The sequence below is a fragment of the Ixodes scapularis genome, unplaced genomic scaffold (assembly GCF_016920785.2).
Source record: "Ixodes scapularis isolate PalLabHiFi unplaced genomic scaffold, ASM1692078v2 PGA_scaffold6__148_contigs__length_123643588, whole genome shotgun sequence".
NCBI classification, from domain to species: Eukaryota; Metazoa; Arthropoda; class Arachnida; order Ixodida; family Ixodidae; genus Ixodes; species Ixodes scapularis.
Window position 1 is genome coordinate 32,853,291 of NW_024609881.1, and position 6,312 is coordinate 32,859,602.

The 6,312-nt window shown below is 42.9% G+C and overlaps 1 long non-coding RNA gene across 1 annotated transcript; it reads left to right on the top strand.

Moving 5' to 3' along the window:
* The first annotated feature begins 692 nt into the window (after nt 1-692).
* On the top strand, nt 693-4,351 carry LOC120840064. The gene is made up of 4 exons (XR_005715457.3): nt 693-878; nt 3,867-3,938; nt 4,090-4,164; nt 4,313-4,351. It is a non-coding gene; the product is annotated as an uncharacterized LOC120840064 (long non-coding RNA).
* The last annotated feature ends 1,961 nt before the right edge of the window (nt 4,352-6,312 follow it).

The window sequence follows — 6,312 nt, forward strand, 5'->3', positions numbered from 1 at the left end:
GAGGCGCACTGCTGAAGCTTGGGGAGCGCAGAGGAAGGGTCGTGAACACGTCGGAGTAGGCCACGCACCCTCGCTCCTAGGCTCACTTCCAGGCGGCGCAGCCTGTACCGCGAGCCACGCGCTCCTCTGTTCGCATTTCATTTTTCCCCGACAGTAGGTCGGTTGACTCATTAGTGTGCCTAGATTGTAGATTGTCTCACTACAATGGAGTCTGTTGGGTGTGATCTTATTCTGATATTGGTATGTCTTGCTTTTTGATCTTGCTGCACACTTCTAGACGACCTTCTACACATTGCACTCCTTGTCGACATGTCGCTGGTGCTTGAGAATAATTGGAAGTCATTGTTTGCTCATCCTTGGTGCGCATATTTCATGTTCAACATCAGGTATTTGAAGGAGGCACCATGAAACCCTGGAATTTTTTCAGAGGTACCTCAACATACTGTATTAAAGTGCCGTTTCGTGTATCGTAGTTTCGTACAAAACCAAATTGCACTTTGTTATATACCCTAAAACAGTTCACTACAATTAAAGTTCCAATGAAACATTGGCCACGAGAGACGACTCGGCCAACGTGGCCGAAGAATTCCTCGCATAATTTTCCCCATGGGTCATTTTGGATGTTGACAAATTTTCTTGTGAATAATGAGTTTTGTGCACATATGTTTCTTCTGCTTTTCGTGCAGGTACTTCAGTTAGATAAACCCCAGCAAAGGCAGCAAGACAGTCTTATGGGGTCACACCAAGGATAACGGCATTCCTGCTTGAGTCCCGAGTCTTTTCAACGAACTTCACTGAACACAAGTCCCGAGTCTTGTCACCGAACTTCACTGAACACAACTCCCGAGTTTTGTCACCGAACTTCACTGAACATAATGGTACATTCCCTTTCCTTAACGTTTCCCTCTGAAATGTGTTTTAGTTGTTGTTCTTCTTCTGTTTTTTTTTGTAAAAAGGGTAGTACAACGTTTAAACACCCGAACGTTCATAAATGGTCTCAGTACCAGACAATAGGGTGTCTTAGGCCCGCTTCAGACGGGGCAACTTTCCCAGCAATTTCGGGGTTGCTGCCGGGTTGTTCCCCAACTTTCCCTAGATCAACACGAATTCCTGAGATCTGGCCCGGCTCGAAACGGACGAGCAATTTGGACAACTTGGAGACGTTTGAAGCGGCAGCAGCCAATTAGGAATGTGGAATTTTCACGTCACACCCCTGTAATGGTGATGATGACAACTGAAAAGTTGGTTCTAATTTGAAATGGATCGTTTTTGGAAATAAACTGTTTCAAAAAGATGAGTTGGTATTCTCAGCACAATTGAATGATATAAAAACATGCTTTCTTGGATATAACTGTGCATATAAATAGTGCAAGAAAAATCAGATTGAATGATGATGGCAAGTCGTAGCAATTCGGTTGCTGCGTGTGAACCCGGGCTGCCCGTGTTGCTGGTGTTGCGACGTCAAGTTACTGGGTGAAATTTCCCCGTCTGAATGATGATCATGGCAAGTCGTAGCAATTCGGTTGCTGCGTGTGAACCCGGGCTGCCCGTGTTGCTGGTGTTTCGACGTCAAGTTACTGGGTGAAATTTCCCCGTCTGAAGCTCCAGCCGGGAAAATTGCTGCGTTCACACGCAGCAACCGAATTGCTACGACTTGCCATCATCATCATTCAAACAGCAAAATTTCACCCAGTAACTTGACGTCGCAGCACCAGCGACACGCCTGCAGCAAGAGCAATTTCACCCAGTAACTTGACATCGCAACACCAGAGTCGCAGCCCGCGTTCACACGCAGCAACCGAATTGCTACAACTTGCCATCATCATCATTCAGACGGGGAAATTTCACCCAGTAACTTGACGTCGCAACGCCCGCGTTCACACGCAGCAACCGAATTGCTACGACTTGCCATCATCATCATTCAATTCGATTTTTCTTGCCCTATTTAGACGCAGAACTGCGCGTTAAAAACGTGTTTTTATATCTTTGAATCGCGTTGAGAATACTAACTCATCTTTCTGAAAAGGTTTATTGCCAAGAACAATCCATTTCAAATTAGAACCAAGTCTTTAGCTGTCATCATCACCACCAAAGGGGTGTCACGTGAAAATATCACGTTCCTGACTGGCTGCTGCCGCTTCAAACGTCTCAGAGTTGTTCGAGTCACTCGTCCGTTTCAAGCCGAACCCGATCTCAGGAATTCGTGTTGATCTAGGGAAATCTAGAGAAGAACCCACCAGCAACCTGGAAATTGCTGGAAAAGTTGCCCCGTTTGAAGCGGGCCTTAGGGAACTGTAATCAAAGGTAGTGGACCTCTAATTGCAAGCCCACCTGGAGACGTGATTTTTTTGCCTTTTTAGTACATTTATATTTACACTTTTCTTTAAATTTTAACGTATAGACACATAATCTACACACTAATTCACATTCAGAAGCGCCTTTATTTGCACTCTGTGGCTCCCTGGTGCTTGCAATAGCTTCTTGGTGACTGCAGTTGTTATTTCAAGCTCTGCAAAGGGAGGGGTATCTTCCCGCCCTTTACAGGCTGTAAAGCTGTGGCTTGCACAGCTCTAGCACGTCGCACTTCGCTCACTGGCTCAATCACAATGTATAGGTGCTGTATGCGTCGCGCCACACGGCAAGGGGGTATACGGTCGGGTCACAGAACCTGGGACCATTAGTCACTGCACTCAGGTATGGTATGGCCGCATGGTCGGGGCATGAACCAGAACTTGGAAATGCTGATCTTCATCACATTTGAAACAGATTTTGTATTACCTTTGTGTCGAGTTGTCCGCATTTTAAGGGCGCAAAAGCAAGCAGCAGCGAGAGCAAAAAAAGAAAAAATGGAAAGCCGCTCTTACTGAGAATCTATTACAAGCACTAGGAAGCCGCGGAGTATCATTAAAATGCTTCTAAAGGTGAATTCGCGTATACATTGTGTGTTTCTGCCTCAAAAATCGAAAAAAATTTAAATATAATTAATAAGGACAAAAATATACACCAGGAGGACTTAAACCAGAAGGATACATTCTGTAAGTTTGAAATTGGACACCTTAAACCACTCGGCTACCGTCCAATTTCATTTCCAGGTCGTTTATCGAGGTATATGAATTTCGTTTGCAACTGCGGGCTGCAAGAGAGATTGCCTTATTTCATTTGCTTTACTATTCTTACCAAATACGACGAGTGACCAAGAATAAAACCTTATTTGTCGGCCGAGGCACTGTGCATGCATCAAGGCACGCTAGCCTGTCTTGCTGGGCTTATATTTTATTTCATCACCCGTGTAGGATTCTGTTGTCGCTCATCAAAAGAAAAAAAAAACTGTGACTAAGTCTGACTTGTTCTGGTGTGCAGGTACCCTTGGCAATTACCTCTGCTAAATGAGGCAAAATATATATTATACTTTTTTAGCAAATAAGCATTGTTTCAGCAAAATGAGCTACACTATTCGACTAAGGGGAAACAGAGAACGGGCCTCTCCAGCTGGGCCTGTTTTCATCTCTCACAAACACTATTTTCTTCTTTTTGTGGTCTGTATCAGACTTTTGTGTCTCTGTCCGGCCAAAGCATCTGTGTTAGACTAAGTCTGAGTTCTTTAGGATATGTGCAGGTATTCTTTGCAGCAAATGGCTGTCAATCAGGAACATGAGTTTGTTCTCAGCCACCAGGAGCAGGTATTTTCAAGGTGATCAACCTATTGCCCGTCTATGTGAGTTTTGTGTTCCATTCCTTTTGGATGGCATTTCCTATGTATAGTAGTCTTGGATTAGTATTTTGTTGTCTCTCATGCAAAAACACCCAGGTTTGACTACGACTGGGTCCAGGTTTGACTAAGATTGGGTCCTTGCTTATACATGCAGGTCTTGGAGGCAAGCACCAGGCAATCAAGGCCAGATGTTTGCTCTTTGCCACTCATGGCAAGTGTTTTCAAGGTGAGTGATTGATGATTATCTGAGTTGTGTGTTTCATTCCTCACAGAACCTCTATTTCCTGTCTTTATAGTGGTCTTCTGTCAGGATTTTGTGTGTCTGTCCAGCGAAAGCATCTGTATTAGACTGACTGGGTTCTTTCGGAAATGTGCAGCAATTCTTGGCATCAAGCGGCTGTTAATCAGGAACTGGAGTTTGCTCTCAGCCACCAAGGGCTTGTATATTCAAGGTGAGCAATTGCCCGCCTATGCGAGTTTTGTGTTCCATTCCTCTTGGATGCCATTTCTATGTATAGCGGTCTCGCATTAGTATTTTGTTGTCTCTCCTGCAAAAACACCCAAGTTTGACTAAGACTGGGTCCTTGCTTATACATGCAGGTCTTGGAGGCAAGCACCAGACAATCAAGGCCAGAAGTTTGCTCTTTTCCACTCATGGCAAGTGTTTTCAAGGTGAGTGATTGATGCCTTTTTGAGTTGTATGTTTCATTCCTCACAGACACTCTATTTCCTTTCTTTATAGTGGTCTTGTCTCGGATTTTTGCGTCTCTGTCCGGCCAAAGCATGTGTTAGACTAAGTCTGCGTTCTTTAGGATATGTGCAGGTACTCTTCGCAGCAAATGGCTGCCAATCAGAAACAAGCGTTTGTTCTCGGCCACCAAGAGCAAGTATTTTCAAGGTGAGCTATTTCTCGCCTATATTTTACTTATTTATTATTTATTTATTTGGTGATACTGCCAGCATTCTGTAGAACGCTCAGGCAGGAGGTGTACAAAAAAATTCAAAAAAGAAGCGGAAGTATGTATAGTACAAACAAACAGACAGAGCCACTACTCAACAAAGTACGAGAGTAGTGCTTCACTAAAATTATCTAATCTCAAATTTTCAACACTTTCAGGAAGCTTATTTCACTCACACGTGATTCTAGGAAAAGGATGCTTTGAACAAAGTTGTTCGATACAATGGTTCGACAAGTTTTAATTGGTGTTTGCCTCTCGTGGCCCTTGTTTCGTTAAATGAAGTGTAATCGCAGAGACGCAGTCGCAAATTACCCTGTATCATATTATAAAGAAACTTCAATCGTTCTGTTTTTCTCCAGGTTGCTAAATCATTCAATCCCGATCTTGGGTACAAATCTGAAACGGATGACCTAAAACCATAGCGGTTGTACACAAACCGCAATGTTTTTTTTTGCACAGTCTCTACCATATCAATTGACAGCTTTGTACGAGGGTCCCATACAATACATGCATATTCTAGCATTGGTCTTATGATGGTTTAGTAAGCAGTCAGTTTAGTTTCGGGTGAAAACAGGTTAATATTTCATTTTAAAAACCAGAGCTTCCGCATTGGTTTACGAGCTATGAACTCAATATGTGCACTCCATGACAAATCAGAGGTAATTAAAACTCCGAGGTATTGATATTGTTTAACAGTCTAGAGTGGTACTCCGTTGATAGAATATATAAAAAACAAAGGGTTGTTCTTCTGCGACACAGCCATTTTAACACACTTTTTACAGTTCAGAACCATATTCCATTTTATGCACAATGCATGAACCAAAGATAGACAATAATTTAATTCTTAATTTAGTAAATAAAACACAATCGTCAGCAAAAAATTGGCTTTGTACATTGGGGTGGTGTACCTTTATATTGTTAATAAAAATTAAAAACAAAAGTGGCCCAAGGACCGAGCCCTGGGGCACGCCCGAGAACACGGGTGACTCGGGGGAAAAACAGAGTCAACACTAACACACTGCGTTTTGTGTTTCATTCCTCTTGGATGCCATTTCTTATGTGTAGAGGTCTTGCATTAGTATTTTGTTGTCTCTTCTGCAAAAACACCCAAGTTTATTTAAGACCGGGTTCTTTCCTCTACATGCAGGTCTTAATGGCAAGCACCAGCCAATCAAGGCCAGAAGTTTGCTCTTTGCCGCTCATCGCAATTGTTTTCAAGGTAAATGATTGATGCCTATATGAGTTGTGTGTTTTATTCCTCACAGACACTCTATTTCCTGTCTTTATAGTGGTCTTGTGTCAGGCTTTTGTGGCTCTCCGGCCAAAGCATCTGTATTAGACTAAGACTGGGTTCTTTATATAAAGTGCAGGTATTCTTCGCAGCAAATGGCTGCCAATCAGAAATACGAGTTTGTTCTTGGCCACCAAGAGCAAGTATTTTCAAGGCGAGCTATTGCCTGCCTATATGAGTTTCAGCATTTGTCAAGGAGCTCAAAATCAATGCAAGGGGGTTGGCCATTGCAAAAAGTTTTACTCGGAAGCGCATAGGGAGGAAGCTTTACAAAAGTATCCACCTGCCTCTACAAGTGAAACCGAAACTAAAAACGTAAATTCCATTTAAAAAAAAAAAAAAAAACATTG